Genomic DNA, 17639 nt, shown 5'->3' with positions numbered 1-17639 from the left:
TGGCAATAGATCCCTAGGACCTATTGGCCCATTAGCCTAACTGAATCAAGCCAATGAGAGTTGTATCTGAGAAGTCACACTCATGGCTATCCTGTGGCTTCCACACACATGCATACACAAGTGAATGTGTACACACACACACACACACACACACACACACACTCACCACACACCAAAAATAAATAAAACAACTTCAGTCTTAGAATCAGCAAGAAAGTAAAGGTTCTTAGAAAAATAAACTCAGATAGACTTAGTCCAAAAATATTTGTAGAGTCTTTATTTCTACCTATACGGAGTCACAAATTCCAACAGGGCTGATGTTTCTGTACATTTGGACAAGCCTTCTCATGGTGTTCCACCTAGTTTCCCTCTGTCCAAACCAGGGATCATGATGCTTATGCACCTAGTGAAATTATAACAAGAAAATGAAAGCATGTGTGGTCCCCAGGAGACATCAGGACTCAGAGTACTGAACTTTCTCCATCCCCAGGCTCTTCTCCAGAAGAGATCAGCCTAAGACTAAGTACTGCTGTAATGAACATGCCTTTTGCCTCTAATAGTAATAAATGCAGAAAACACTGCATTTTGTGGTGTGAAATGTGGATGTGGTAATAATATTATTTGCTACATTTTTCCATGTAGAGCATAACCTCAAAAAAGACTGTCTAATCCCTCAATACCTTCCACTCTCTGAGTCTCTGAAGGCTACCAGTGTTTATATCTAAATAGGAATTAGGAGCTAGTCATAGGAATAAGATTTTCTCTGGTTAGTTTCCAGTGGGGCAGATTGACAGCCTTAACAGAATGTTTCATAACAGATCAGAAAAAAACAGAAATTGGCAATATGGTCTTGAACCTGACCAGTGACCCACCCCCCATGCAAAAGGGACCATTTTAAATAGCATTACTTTTCCATAAAACTCATATTTTGAAACACAAATTTATAAACAAGTTTTCTAGTCACAAAATGAAAGTCACCAAAGGCATAGAAGTCAAGACTCCATGAGACAGCTTAAAGGGCACACAAATGAACAATTGATACACATATGCATGCACAGGCCACACACACATGCACATGCATGCACACACACACACACACACACTACACACAACCACACAAATGTACAAAATATGCTCAACACATATACACAAATAAAATATAAGTGTGCTTCTTAGGTACCCAGGGAGATACTCCTTGATCTGATCACACCTTTGATTCCATTTGGAAGTGCATGGAAAATGATATCTGTATTTCTAAACTTCAAATTTTTATATTTTTGTTAATCAATGAGATAGTGAATGAAAAGAAAACCAAGTAGGATTCCAAATTTTGCTTTGATGTATTACACATACACATATGTACACCATACCTCCACATGCATAGAAACACAGGCACACCATACCCACATACACACAGATGCACAATCCACATATGAGTACCATATACATACACACATATATATATGTATACACAACATACCTTATATACATATTTATATACCCACCACATACACACAGCATGCACAAGCACACAAACACACAACACACACCAACACATATCATATATAAAATACACAAAATACTCCTAATATATGTACATTCAACTCAGCAGACAAATATACTTGCAACACATAGAAACATGCACACACACAACACAGAGATTCACAGATACTCAGAAGTACACATGTATACACCACCCACATATATGTTCCATACATAATACATAGATACATACACATATATACATATATACACACTATATATACAATACACACAGAGACACAACACACATACATACAAATGCACACATTCTGTTGAGTAAATGTACCATACTTTCTTTATCCATTCTTTGATTAAGGGACATCTAGGCTATTATGAATAAGTCTGCTATGAACATGTCCTTGTTATAGGGAGAAGCATCATTCGGGTATATGCCCAGGAGTGGCATGGCTCTGTCTTGAGGTAGAATTATTCTCAGTTTTCTGAAAAAGCATCAGATTGATTTACAAAGTGGTTGTACAACTTTGTATTCCCACTAGCAATGGAGGTGTGTCTTCTTTTCTCTACCTCCTTGCCAGCATGTTCTGTCATTTGAATTTTTGATCTTAGCCATTCTGCTAGGTTTAAGATGGAATCTCAGAATCGTTTTGATCTGATGATTAGGGACATTGAGAATTTCTTTAAGGGTTTCTCAGCCATTTGATATTCCTCTGTTGAGAATTATGTTTAGTTCTGTACCCCAATTTTTAATTGGATTATCTGGTTTGCTGGTGTTTAGTTTCTTGAGTTCTTTATATATTTTGGATATTAGTCCTTGGTCAGATGTGGGTTGGTGAAGATCTTTTGCCAGTCTGTAGACTGTCATTTTGTTCTGTTTACAGTTGCCTTACAGAAGCTTTTCAGTTTCATGAAGTCCAATTTATTAATTGTTGATCCTAGAGCCTGAGCTATTGGCATTCTCTTTAGCAAGTTGCTTCCTGTGCCAATGAGCTCAAGGCTTAAAAACAGGGAAATCTTGAAATTTGCTGCCAAATGGATAGAACTAAAAATTATTATCCTGAGTAAAGTAACCCTTACCCAGAAAGACTCACATGGTATATACTCACTTATAAGTAGATATGAGCCAAATAATACAGGATAACCATACTACAATACACAGTCCCAAAGAAACTAAATAATGAAGACCCCAGGAAGAATCTTTAGTTCTTATTCAGAAGGACAAATAGAATAGACACTGGAAAGAGTTTAAGAGAAGGAACAGGAACAGAGCCTACCAAAGAGGTCCATTGAAAGACTCCACCCAGCAGGAAATCCAAACAGATGTTGAGACACAGCCAAATTTGGGGTGGAAAACACAGTTTTTCCTTTCTCTCTTTCTTTCTTTGTTTCTTTCTTTTGTATTATTGAATTCTCAGATGTATAGATAACATTGCTGGCTAATCATTTACAAATAAAAGGTGAGTTTTATAAATGTGTAAACTGCTTTGCTGCCAGTGAAGGTCACATCACATTATTGACTACAAGCCTTGGCAACCAAGGCTTGACTCTCTATGGGGAAGAAGAAGAGGAAGGAGGGTGGAGGCATAGTCCAGCCTTGCTTTTAACCCTGCCCCTGTTTGGTAAGTATTACAGTCACCTTGTCTGCAACACCTGGTGTTTCTAACATGATGATGGATGAAAGATATCTGCCTGCCCTTAATTATTACAGTGAGAGTCACAGTGGTGTATCTACTATGATGGTGGTCAGAGAAAGCACTCTTAATGTCAAAGTATTTAATGCATACAAGTTTTAAAGGTCTCATTTCTGTGGACTTTAGATGCAATTGAGGAATAAGAGAATTTATACTCCACCAGAATATAAAGACTTCTAACTAAAAGTTGAAATAAATCAGAATGATAATCTGTGTGTCCTTAGGTAAATGTCTACTGCTGGTCAGCACAGCAGTCATACCAGCACTGTTGTTTCAGCTATTCTTTCCAAGATGAAATGCTTCCTGTCTCTTTTTCCCTGGTGAAGAACATTGAACATCATGGTGAAAGTGTCTCTTTATACATTTATCATGGTAAAAAAAATTATATCTTTTTAAAAATTATGCAAGAATTATTCTAGGGACAGGATGGGTGGAGCTATGAGGTTTTCTCTCCTCTTTGAGTTCTTTTCTAACACTTAATGAGATATTGTGTAGTTTATAAAAAATAGAGATTTGCTTCATGTAGTTCTGAGGGCCAGAAAGTCCAAGAACATGTCCTGTCTCCTGGTAAGGACTTTCTCATTCCATCAAAGTCTTGCAGAGGACATCACATGGCAAGGATACATGTACATGTGTGTCAAAGAAAGAAAAAGGCTTCTCCCTGAAGCAAGTACTTTAGAACTGTGGAATGACACTTCTGGACTGACCCCACAAATTTGTGCATTTTAATTGTCTAATATGTTCAAATTTTTGACACCTTATTCTCTGCTGTTCTCACTGCTTCTTTCTCTCCCCACCTCTCACACTTTCTATTCTATTTTAATTTCTTTCATGTTGGAATAGTTAATTCTAATCTACAATTCAAATAAGCCTGTTACTTGAGCTAGTTCATTATTTCAAGTTCCTCGTTTAAGTAATTATTATTTTCATTTGAAGATTTTTTGGTGTGGTTTTAAGTTTTATTCACTCATGCTATTAAATCCTAGGACACAGTAGTATACTTAGACTTGATGATCTTTGTATATGAGTTGATTTCTATTGGTACCATCATTGACACTAGTTCTCATTAATACTCTTTTTAACAATTAGTAGTAGTAGTAGTATTTTGATTTTTTAAAAATAATAACTTTTCAAAACTGTGGAAATAGTTTGGAACATTATGTCCATTCCCCAGGCAGATGCATTTCTGTGTTAAAGATACTCAGGGATCTATCAGGAATCAGATTAATCAAGTTTCAACTACAATCCTGCCAAAGGCTAGATTCCTAGGGACCACTCTATTGGAATTAAAGGTTTTTCTATACTCCTTCTAGCTCCCAAATAATGAGATGGAGACCTGTTACATTTATTTAAAAGCTTTATAGCACTACAGGTGATCAGATATTGATCTATTGAATCTGTCTATACTTTCCTGGCTACTTTCCAGCCATGTTCTCCATGCTACTTGCCATCTAGTCTCACCCCAGCTGCACATACTCTGTCCTGGTCCTCGTACTCACTCTTCATGGCCCATTGCTCTCATGGACTAGTGCCTTTCTTTCTCTCCTGCCTTCTCTCTCTCTATCTGGGATCCCAACACAGGCAATGGAAGTCCTGCCTACTGTCTCCTTTGCCAAATCATAGGTTCATTAGCTTCTCCATTAACCAATCAGAGATAATTGGGGAGTAATTTTAACACAACATTGAGACATAAGATTCCTCAATATCAATGACAACGCCAGAATCTGTTAGCATTTTGCTCACAGCAGGTTCAGCAATTAACATCTGAATATGGGGAGCAACACCTTACAACAATGTGAATGAATGCAGTGAATCTCTACATTCAGTAAATCCCTTTTGCACCAAGAGTGTAATTTCACATCTCATGCCTACTGAGTGTAGACATCATCTAAGTTAAAAAGGCAAGAATAGGAGTATCTATTCTCAAAACACATCACATATTGAAACTGATTTTTGTGGTGTAATTCGGTCTAAAAACTGTGAAAAAAATTCATTCTAAGTTGCTATAAGTTTTAAGTTCCAACACAGACAAGCTCACCAGGAAGTAAGCCTAGATTCCATGAATTCTCAATTTATCCCAGTGAGAGACTACAGTGAGTGGCATTCTCTCACCCTGCCACTTTCCAGTAGATATCAGCTCTGACTGTAGATTTAGTAGTTCAAATGCTGGTGTTATTACCTGAAAACTACAGATTAGAACTCTAAATTTCAGAATTAAAGGAAAGTGTACAGTAAATAAAACAGGGGTGGAGAAGGGGTAGGAGGAGGACACTGAGCCTGAAGATGCACTACAAGATGCACAGGAAAGAGTGGGAACAGCTAAATCAGATCAGAATTATGGTTCAAGGGAAATTGCCATCAGGTCTCAATTTTCTATAGGACAGGACACTGAGACTACTGTCTCTGGAGATGTGGGAATTATCCTGGCTCCCCTGTCTCTGAGATCAAGAAGAGAAGGCTCAATAGTAGAGGAGGTGAGTGCAGGTACGTGTAAAACCTATAACCCTCTAAACATGGCACTGCATGGACCACTCTGTGTGATAGTGCCACCTTCAGACTTTGCTGAGCTACTTTTCAGAAAGTTGTGAGCTGGCAGACATCCATTCTGCTACTGAGCTTCAAGTCCCTGGCAAATGCCTGTAAGGCCACCTGCTTTATTCTGGGGAAATTTAACACAAAGAATCTCAGTTTTCATTGAACCTAAATGCTAAGATTCTGGTGGAGGGTGTTTACTTAAAAATCTCCTCAGCACTTTCAAATTCACCAGAGACAATTTCCAAAGAATATTTCCTGCTGTGCATTTTAACTTTGCCATGGTATAAGAGATGGGGCTTCTCCTTCAAAAATATTATGAGATCTCTGACACCTACCTTACAATGTAATAAATGTGCACTTTGAGTATTATATTGCTTTTCAGGTAGAAAGCAATGCCTGAGAGAGCTGTGCAGTGGCTCACCCCAGCCTTCCCCATCAGACCTATTTTTCTTGCTCACATTCCAGATACTTGACTTAAGGGCTAGGGGCAATATTATTTGGAAAGTTTACCAAACAATTATAGGTCACTCTTTTTTTCGTGATTTTATTATGTTTCTTTTTTAACATATATTTATATTACACATGAATAAAATAAACTACATACAGCAGAAAGAACCACAAGACAGTCATGAATTACATAAATGTTACATTCATGGTGATTTGGCTATTTGTATTTGGCAAACTTGAGTAAACATCTCTCCTATCTTATTGGGTCTAAATTTCAGAATGAAAATCAGATACCTCATCTCTATTAACTTAAAACATCTATCTTGATCTAACATCTTATCCCCTAACCAACTAAGCTTAATTGTAAGACTAAACTATCTGGTTTTCAACCTCATCATAGACTTGAGAAGGATTAAAACTTAAATATCTGAGTGAACTGAAGTGCAGGTAAGCAGTATCAAAAATGAAAAAATGACTGAGACAGTTTGCTGCCTGATTAAGCACCCAACACTCTTTATAACATTGGAGCATCGTCTTCAGTCTTCTAGCCCAATATAACTGACAGACATATTTGTGAGGCAGGAACTATTGAGGACCTGCATATCCTGTCTTGGCAGAGTTCGGTCATTGACTCTGCCTGCATCTAAGCTTGCCAATTTTTAGGCAAAATTCTGTCTGTGACAGAATGGAGGACATTTTTCCTAGTAGCTGGTTTGTCACATTTGAAGCCAACTCCATAAGGAGGTTCTTTGATGCTCATCATCTTCTTTGAGGTGGGCTCAGTGTTGGCAGGAGTTAACTTGTCTTGTCAAATAATCTTTAAATCAATAAAAACATCTTTAAATAGCGTATTCTGAAGGTCTCTGGGGCTTTTAAAGACCTTATTTAACTATTTTATATAGTTTATATATATATATATATATAAAACTATTTTATATATATAGATATATATATATCTATAGAATCATATCTATTTGTTAGATCTAAGATATATATTCTTGTTATAAAATTAGACTAGTATTTCACATGACCATAATTTGTATCAATGCAAAATTCTATACCAATGAATTAAAAATAACCTTATCTATGAGTAACCATTAAGGCCTTGAGTTGAGAGGCAGATTCAATAATCTACCTTCTGTTTTATCCTCCCTCTCTATTTCTATATCCCTCTTTCTTTCTTTTCAGCTCCTATTTCCTTACCTACAAAAGAAATTTAAAGGAAAAGAGAGACACCCCTGAGTCCAACCTAGTTTTCCCTCTGTACAAGAATAACCAACTCCCAATGAAAATGAGCATCTGCTGAGCAAGAGAGCAAACAGAAACCTACCCAAACCCTCGTAAAGGAAATGGGACATCGTTCTCTTAAGGTTTCTTCAGGCTGATTTAGGGTGAATAATAAATTTGAAGGGCCCCCCAAAATTGGGGAAAATGGTTAAGCAAGTCAGGGATAGCATTTGTGGTCCATTTTCTAAATGTCAAGAAAGTCTACGCTTAATAGATGTCCTGTGTAGGACAGTCTGAAATGCTGGACCAACTGGGGTCAGAAGCTTTCTACAATGCTGTCCTGGAAATTGTTCTGATCCAATGGGTAACAGCAACTGAGGCACCTGGGGCTGAAACATGAAGGATGCAGTATGTCAGCATCCAGAATGCTAAGAGGAATGAATCCTGTCAGGTCTGATCCAGCATCAGTGTCCAGTTCTTTCATTCTGAAAACATAATTTATCATAAGCATTATAGAGTTCTAACCTTATAATTATATGAGGTGTGTGGGAAGCACAGAACAATTAAGGCTGCTCCTCTGCTCATTGTATGAGCAGAAGTAAGACATATGCAAATCTTCCTTCATGCCATACAAGAATGGCCTCTAATTATAAGTCGCAGAGAAGCTGTGACAAACATGAAGCTTTGTATAAGTGGCTAGCATCTGATTATGAGTGAGAATATGCCATGTGTGTCTTTCTGAGTCTAAAGTACCTCACTCAGGATGAATGTCTCTAGTTCCATCTATTTGCCTACAAATTTTAAGATTTGTTTTTTTATAGCTGAATAGTATTCCACTGTATAAATGAACCATAGTTTCTTCATCTAGTATTCAGTAGAAGGACAGATTGTTTCCAGATTCTAGCTGTTATGAACAAGGCTGCTATGAACATAGTTGAGCAAATATCCTTGGTGTATGGTGGATCCTCCTTAGGAAATATGCCTAGAAGTGGTATCACTGGGTCTTGAGGTAGACTTATTCCCAATTTCCTGAGGTAGCACCAGATTGATTTCCAAAGCAGATGTATAAGTTTGCACTCCCACAAGCAATGGAAGAGTGCTCCCTTTCTCCATATTCTTGCCAATATGTGCTATAACTTGAATTTTAAATCTTAGCCATTCAGATAGGTGTAAGATGGAATCTCAGAGTCCTTTTGAGTTGCATTTCTCTCATGAGTAGGGAACATTTCTTTAAGTGTTTCTCAGCCATTCAATATTTCTCTGTTGAGAATTCTCTATTTATCTTTGTATCGCATTTTTTAATTGGGATATTTAGCTTGGTGTTGTTTAATTTCTTTAATTCTCTAGTTTCAATATTAGCCTTTTGTCAGATGTAAGATTGGTGAAGATCTTTTTCTCAGTCTGTAGAATGTCTTTTGTTCTGTTGACCATTTCCTTTGCCTTGCAGAAGCTTCTCAGTTTCATGAGGGCTGATTTATTCATTGTTGATCTTAGAAATTGTACAGTTAGTATTCTATTCTGGAATGTTTCTCCAGGGCCAATGAGTTCAAAGCTCTTCCGCACTTTTTCTTCTAACAGATTTAGCGTTAGTGAGGTCTTTAATCCATTTTGACTTTAGTTTTGTGCACGGTGATGAATATGGTCCTATTTGCATTTTTCTGCATGTAGCCACCCAGTTCAAGCAACAGCATTTGTTGAAGATGCTATCTTTTTACCATTGTAGGAATTTGGCTTTTTTGTCAAAAATCAAAAATGCCCAAAATGTATAGATTTATTTATGGGTCTTCTATTCAATTTCACTGGTCAAGGAGCCTATTTCCATGCTAATACCATGCTGTTTTAATTACTGTTGCTCTATAGTAGAGCTTGAAATCCGGGATGGAGATTCATCCAGAAGATGTTTTATTGTACAGGATTGTTTTAGCTATTCTGAGATTTTTGTTTTTCCATATGAAGTTGACAATTGATCTTTCAAGGTCTGTAAAGAATTGTTTTGGAATTTTTATGAGAATTGTATTGAATCTATAAATTGCCTTTCGTAACTGAACATTTTTACTATGTTGATTCTCCTGATCATGAACATGGGAGGTCTTTCAATCTTCTGATATCTTCTTCTATTACTTTCTTTAGAGACTTGAAATTTTTTTTCATATAAGTTTTCACTTGTTTGGTTAGAGTTACACCAACATACTTTATACCATTTGTGGCTATTGTGAAGGGTGTAGTTTCCATAAATTTTTGCTCAGGCTGTTTGTCATTTGCATATAGCAGGGGTACTGAATTTTTTAGCTGATTTTGTATCCAGCCACTTTGCTGAAGGTGTTTATCCACTGTAGGAGTTCCTTGGTAGAATTTTTAGGGTCACTTATTTATACTATCATGTCATCAGCAAATAGTGAGAGGTTGACTTCTTCCTTTCCTATTCTTATCCCCTTGATTTCCTTTAGTTGTCTTATTCCTCTAGCTAGGACTTCCAGTACTATATTGAAGAGATGTGGAGAGAATGGAGAGCCTTGTCTTATCCCTGATCTCAGTGGAAATGATTTAAGTTTCTCTCCATTTAGATTGATATTGGCTATAGGCTTGCTGCATATTGCCTTTAATATCTTTAAGTATGTGCGTTGTATCCCTAGTCTCTCCAGGACTTTTAACATGAATAAGCATTGGAGTTTTGTCAAATACTTTTTTTGGCATCTAAGGAGACAATCATGTCATTTTTTTCTTTCAGTTTACTTATATGATACATTATGTTTATGGATTTCCCTATAATGTACCACCCCTGTATGCCTGGTATGGAGCCTACTTGGTCATGATGAATAATATTTTTATGTTTTCTTGGATTTGGTGTGTGAATATTTTATTAAGTATTTTTTGCATCAATGTTCATAAGAGAAATTGGACTGAAATTCTCTTTCTTTGTAGAGTCTTTCTGTGGTTTAGTTATCAGGGTGACTGTGGCCTCATAGAATGAGTATGGTAATGATCCTTCTGTTTCTATTTTGTGGAAAAGTTAAAAGAGAATTGGTATTAGCTCATCTTTGAGTGTCTTGTAGAATTCTGTGCTGAATCTATCTAGTCCTGGGCTTTTTTGGTTGGAAGAATTTTGATGATTTCCTCAATTTCTTTAGGAGAAAGAGGACCATTTAATTTCTTTACCTGATCTTGGTTCAATTTTGGTAGCTTGTATCTATCAAAAAAATTGTTTATTTCATTTAAGTTTTCAAATTTTGTGGCATACAGGTTTTAAAAGTATGACCTAATGATTCTTTGGATTCCCTCAGTGTCTGTTGTTATATCTTTCTTTTCATTTCTGATTTTGTTGATTTGATTACTCTCCCTTTGCATTTTACTTAGCTTGGCTAAAGTTTTGTCTAACTTGTTGATTTTCTAAAAATAAAACAAAACTGCTTTTGGCTTTTTTGATTCTTTGAATTGTTTTCTTTGTTTCTATTTTATTGATTTCAGTTCTGAGTTTGATGATTTCCAACCATCTACTCTTCTTTAATTAGTCTGCTTCTTCTTTTTCTAGTGATTTCAGATGTTTTGTTAAGTTGGTAATATGGGTTCTCTCCAGTTTCTTTATAAAGAGCACATAGTGGTATGAATTTTCCTGTTAGCACTGCCTTCATTGTGTCCCATAAGTTTGGGTATGTTGTGCCTTCAGATTCATTGAATTCTACAAAGTTTTTTAATTTCTTTCTTTTTTTTTTTCAACTTCATTCCCTACCTAGATATCACTGAGTAGGGAGTTGTTTAATTTCCATGTGTTTGTAGGTGTTCTGTTGTTTTTGTTGTTATTGAGATCCAGCTTTAATCCATGGTGGTCTGATAGGATGAAATGAATTATTTTGATCTTTTTTTATCTCTTGAGTTTTGATTTGTGACTGATTATATGATTGATTTAGGAGCAGATTCCCTGAGGTGCTGAGGAAAAGGTAAATTCTTTCGCCTTTGTGTGAAAAGTTCTGTATATATCAGTCAGGTCCATTTGGTTCATGACATCTATTAGTTTCATTGTTTCTCCATTTAGTTTCTGTGGTGATGATCTATTGGGGAGAGTGGGGTGTTGAAGTCTCTCACTATTAAGATATGGGGCTCTATTGGGACTCTAAATGAGAGACGCATGGGAGAATAGCAAAATAAAAGGATATAGAGGGTCCTAGAAATTTACAAGTAGAACAATATGATAGGCAGATTTGGGCCCAGGGGTCCCGCTCAAACTAAGGCACCAGCCAAGGACAATACAGGAGGTAAACTTTAAACCCCTTCCCAGATCTAGCCAATAGTCAGAATATTCTCCACAGTTGAGTGGAGAGTGTGATATGACTTTCTCATGTACTCTGGTGCCTCACATTTGACCATGTCCCCTGGAGGGGGAGACCTGGTGGCACTCAGAGGAAGGATAGCAGGTAGCCAAGAAGAGACTTGATACCCTATGAGAATCTACAGGGGGAGGTAATCCCTCTCAGGAACAGTCATAGGGGAAGGGAATAATGGGAAAATGGGGGGGGGAGGGAATGGGAGGATACAAGGAATGGGATAAACATTGAGATGTAACAAGAATAAATTAATAAAAAAAAGAAAGAAAAAAAAGATATAGGGCTCAACATGTGATTTAAGCTTTAGTAATGTTTGTTTTATGGTGTGTATGCTCCATATTTGGGGCATAAATATTCATCATCTTGGTGTATTTTTCCTTTGATGAGGATGGTGTATCCTTCCCCATCTCTTTTGATTAGTTTTGGTTGAAAGTCTATTTTATTAGATACTAGAATGGCTGCTCTAGCTTGTTTTTTTGGTCCATTTACTTGGAATACCCTTTTCCAGCCCTTTATTGTAAGGTAATGTTTATCGTTTTTTGCTGAGGTGTGTTTCTTGTATGTAGCAGATTGATTAGTCCTCTTTTCGCATGCATTCTGTTAGCCTGTGTCTCTTCATTAGGGAGTTGAGGACATTTGAGTGATATTAATGACCAGTGGTTAATGGTTCCTATTGCTTTGATGTTGGTAGTGGTAGAGTGTGTGTGTGTGTGTGTGTGTGTGTGTGTGTGAGAGAGAGAGAGAGAGAGAGAGAGAGAGAGAGAGAGAGAGAGAGAGAGAGATTCCTTTCTTTTGTTTTTGTGGGTGTGGGGTTATTAATTTCCTTTGCTTCCCTGTGTAAAATTACCCTCCTTGGGTTGGAGCTTTCCTTCTAGCATTTTCTGTAGAGCTGGATTTGTGGTTAGGTAATGTTTGAACTTATGTTTTTCATGAAACCTCTTGTTTTCTCCATCTATGGTGATTGAAAGCTCTGCTGGGTATAGTAGTCTGGGTTGTCGTCTATGGTTGTTTAGTGTCTTTCATCCAGGCCCTCTGGCTTTCATAGTCTCTGTTGAGACATTAGGTATAATTTTGATAGGTTTTCCTTTATACATGACTTGGCCTTTTACTCTTGCAGCTTTTTTTGATATAAAAGTTTTGGTTTATTGTAGTTCAAATAAATAAACTGAACAATCAAATGTCTTAACATTAAACTTTAGAAACAAAAGTTCAACATTCAAACAGGAGTAGTTAACAAAGGGAACACCCAGAAAGGTAATTTTGTTGTCTAATTGCGAATACTGGTAGAGATCATTCAGAGGAGAATAAAGTATGTTTAACCAGGATTCTATTTTGGCCAACATTTTAGCTATGAATGTGGTTCATATTTGAGAATGAATTATTAAATAATTCTTTTCTTGGGCTAAGCAAGACTTGGCCTATAACTCAGAGGGAGAGATCCAAAGCACACGTGTGAACAAATGTAGCTAACTCTTCTTTAAAGACAAAGGTAAAATCATGTGTATTATAATATTCATAGTCTCTGGAAGAATTCAATTCAGAGTATTTTCTTTTACCCGTTACAAATACAAAATCAAAACAAACCCCTACTTCAGTTTTCTGCAGTCTGTGGTATTTGCAAGCTCCAACCGCAAATGCTCTTGTTTTGCTAAGTAACACTGCTAATAAGAACTCCACCCATTATTGACCTTTTAGTTTTAAGATTTAAAATTTACTAGAGACAGCCTACCTTTGAGTATATATGTCAGTCATCCCACACAAAGAAAAGCAGTAAATATTTCCAAGTGTTCTGTTCAGAGACTGCCTACACTGCTGCTCCTTCTCCTGCCATGTGGTTATCAAGTAAGTTTACTAATGCAGGTGTATGTAAAAACTTGAAAATTTGGCTCATGAATGGGTTTTCAATTAGCCAAGACCACGTGGAATGGTATTTAGAATTATTTTGTTGATTGTCTAGTGAGCTCTGATGCTGTGGGAGGTAGAGGTGGACCCTGGCAATACAAATCATCAACATATGTCATAAATACTTTCCTCCTCTCCTCTTGAACACAGTCAAGTATGAGATACCATTTTTCTCTTTAAAATTTTCCTCCTTGGGTTGGAGTTTTCTTCCTACTATCTTTTCTAAAGCTGTACTTGTAATTAGGTACTGTTTGAACTTAGATTTGTCATAAAATAGCTTGTTTTCTCCATATATGATGATTGAAAGGTTTGCTGGGTATGGTAGTCTGGGTTGGCATCTGTGGTCTCTTAGATTCTGTATGACATCTATCCAGGCCCTTCTGGCTTTCATAGTCTCCACTGAGAAATCAGGTATAATTCTGATAAGTTTGCTTTTATATGTGACTTGGCCTTTTTCTCTTGCAGCTTTTTATATATTTTTCTTTATCCTGTACATTTAGTGTTTTGACTATTATGTGGCGGGAGGATTTTCTTTTCTGGTACATTCTATTTTGAGTTCTGTAGGCTACTTGTACATTTATGGGCATTTCATTCGTTAGGTTAGAGAAGATTTCGTTTATTATTTTGTTGAAAATATTCTCTGGGCCTTGCAGTTGGGAGTCTTTTTTTTTCTTCTATCCCCATGATTCTTAGGTTTGGTCTTTACATAATATCCCAGATTTATTGGATATTCTGTATCAAGCGCTTTTTAGATTTAGCATTTTCTTTGAATGCTATAACCATTTCTTCAGTCACATCTTCTATTTCAGATATTCTTTGTTCTATCTCTTGAATTTTCTTGGTCATGCTTGTGTCTGTACATCCTGTCCTCTTTTGTCAGATTTCCATTTCTATCTGGACTATCTCAGAATGTATTTTCTCATAGCTTGTAGCTCCTGTTTTAGGTCATGAAAGCTTTTATTCTTGTCTTTCGCCTGTTCGATCATAGTTTCTTGAAGTTATTTTTTTGTTTGTTTGTTTCTTTGTGTGTTCAAGTTCTAGTTTAAGGGATTTAATTTGCTCCTTTAATGCCTCCATCATTTTCATAACATCCAATGTGAAACTCTTCTGTGTCAGGAGCTATCGCATCTCCAGGGCTTGTTGTGGTGGTGGGACTGCTAGTTTCAGGTTCTGGTGGTATCAAATGTCCTGGGGATTGCTGCTTGGGTTCTTTTTTTTTTTTTTAATTTTATTTTATTAATTTATTCTTATTACATCTTGATGGTTATCGCATCCCTTGTATCTTCCCATCCCTCCCTCCATCCCATTTTCCCCTTAGTCCCCTCCCCTATGACTGTGACTGAGGGGGACTTCCTCCCCCTTTATATGCTCATAGGGTATCAAGTCTCTTCTTGGTAACTTGCTATCCTTCCCCTGAGTGCCACCAGATCTCCCCATCCAGGGGACGTAGTCAAATATGAGGCATCAGAGTACATGTGAAAGTCAGACTCCACTCTCCACACAACAGTGTAGAATGTCCTGTCCATTGGGAAGATCTGGGTAGGGGTTTGAAGTTGACGGCCTGTATTGTTCTTGGCTAGAGCCATAGTTTGAGCAGAACCCCTGGGCCCAAATCTGCCTATCATACTGTTCTTCTTGTAGGTTTCTAGGACCCTCTGGATCCTTCTACTTTGCTATTCTCCCATGCTTCTCTCATTTAGAGTCCCAATAGGATGTCCTCCCCTCTGTCCCAGTTTCCTGGTAAGTGAAGATTTTCATGAAACATGCCCCTTGGGCTAGTATGCAGATGTAAGTGAATATATATCATTTGATACTTTCTGCCTCTGGGTTAACTCACTCATTATGATCATTTCTAGTTCAATCCATTTGTCCACAAATTTACGGAATTCTTTGTTTTTAATAGCTGAGTAGTATTCCATAGTGTAAATGTACCACAGTTTCTTTATCCATTCTTCTACTAAGGGACAGTTAGGATGCTTCCATGTTCTGGTTATTATGAATAAGGCTGCTATGAACATAGGTGAGCAAATTTTCTAGTTGTGTACTGGAACATCTTCCGGGTATATTCCAAGGAGTGGAATAGCTGGGTCTTGAGGAAGCCCTATTCCCAGTTTTCTGAGATAGCACCTGATAGATTTCCAAAGTGGCTGTACTAGTTTGCATTCCCAACAGCAAGGAAGGAGTGTTCCTCTTTCTCCGCATCCTCGACAGCATGTGGTGTCACTTGAATTTTTGATCTTAGCCATTCTGATGGGTGTAAGATGGAATCTCAGAGTTGTTTTGATTTGCATTTCCCTGATGACTAAGGAGGTTGAGCATTTCTTTAAGTGTTTCTCAGCCATTTGATATTCCTCTGTTGAGAATTCTCTGTTTAGTTCCTAGCCCCATTTCTCAGTTGGGTTATTCGTTTTGGTGGTGTTTAATTTCTTGAGTTCTTTATATATTTTGGATATTAGACCTTTGTCAGATGAAGGGTTGGTGAAGATTTTTTCCCAGTCTGTAGGCTGTCGCTTTGTTCTCTTGACAGTGTCTCCTGCCTTACAGAAGCTTGTCAGCCTCATGAGGTCCCATTTATTAATTATTGACATTAAAGCCTGGGCTGTTGGTGCTCTGTTCAGGAAGCTGTCTCCTGTGCCAATGTGTTCCAGGCTCTTCCCCACTTTTTCTTCTAATTGACTAAGTGTCTCTGGTTTTATGTTGAGGTTTTTGATCCACTTGGATTTGGGTTTTGTGCAAGGTGACAAATATGGGTCCAGTTGCATTTTTTTACGCATAGACATCCAGTTAGACCAGCACCATTTCTTGAAGATGCTATCATTTTTCCATTGAATGGATTTGGCTTCTTTGTCAAAAATCAAGTGACCATATGTGTGTGGATTCATATCTGAGTCTTCAATTTGATTCCACTGATCAACCCGCTTTTTGCTGTGCCAGTACCATGCTGTTTTAATTACTGTTGCTTTATAGTACAGCTTGAGATCAGGTATAGTGATTCCTCCGGAGGATCTTTTATTGTACAAGATTGTTTTATCTACTCTAGGTTTTTTGTTTTTCCATATGAAGTTCAAAATGAACTTTAAATGTCTTGAAAAATTGTGTAGGTATTTTGATAGGGATTGCATTGAATCTGTAGATTGCTTTTGGTAAGATGGCCATTTTTACTATGTTAATTCTCCCAATCCCTAAGCAAGAAAGATCATTCATATCTTCTCAGGTCATCTTCAATCTCTTCAGAGTTTTGAAATTTTTTTCCAACAAGTCCTTCACTTGCTTAGTTAGAGTAACTCCTAGATATTTTATATTGCTTGTGGCTAATGTGAAGGGTGTGGTTTTCCTAATTTCTTCCTCTGCAAGCTTGTCATTTGTGTATAGGAAGGCTACAGACTTTTTTGAGTTAATTTTGTATCCAGCCAATTTGCTGAAGGTGTTTATCAGCTAAAGGAGTTCTCTGGTGGAATTTTGAGGGTCAGTTATGTGACTATCATATCATCTGCAAATAGGGATAACTTGACATCCTCCTTTCCCATTTGGATACCCTTGATCTCCTTTTGTTGTCTTATTGCTCTTGCTAGAATTTCAAGTACTATATTGAAGAGATATGGAGAGAGTGGGCAGCCTTGCCTTGTTTCTGATTTTAGAGGAATTTCCTTGAGTATCTCACCATTTACTTTGATTTTGGCTATTGGCTTGCTGTATATAGCCTTTATTATGTTGAGGAAAGTGCCTTGTATCCCCGATCTCTCCAGAACTTTAAACATGAATGGGTGTTGGATTTTATCAAGTGCTTTCTCTGCATCTAAGGAGATGATCATGTGCTTTTTTATTTTGTTTGTTCATATGGTGGATTACATTGATGGATTTCCATATATTAAACCATCCCTGCATGGCTGGACGGAAGCCTACCTGGTCATGGTGAATGATATCTTTGATGTGTTCTTGTATTCTTTTTGCAAGTATTTTATTGCGTATTTTTGCATCAATGTTCATAAGAGAAATTGGTCTGAAATTCTCTTTCTTT

The 17639-nt window shown here is 37.1% G+C and overlaps 1 protein-coding gene across 1 annotated transcript in view; it reads right to left on the bottom strand.

The window, feature by feature from the left end:
- Positions 1-17639, bottom strand: part of Hltf (helicase like transcription factor) — a 674625-nt gene that overhangs the window by 229726 nt on the left and 427260 nt on the right. The window lies entirely within an intron of this gene.

Source organism: Acomys russatus, chromosome 15, assembly GCF_903995435.1.
Source record: "Acomys russatus chromosome 15, mAcoRus1.1, whole genome shotgun sequence".
Classification (NCBI taxonomy): Eukaryota; Metazoa; Chordata; class Mammalia; order Rodentia; family Muridae; genus Acomys; species Acomys russatus.
Note: the sequence above shows the minus strand (reverse complement) of the source record. Positions and strands in the feature narration are given on the sequence as shown.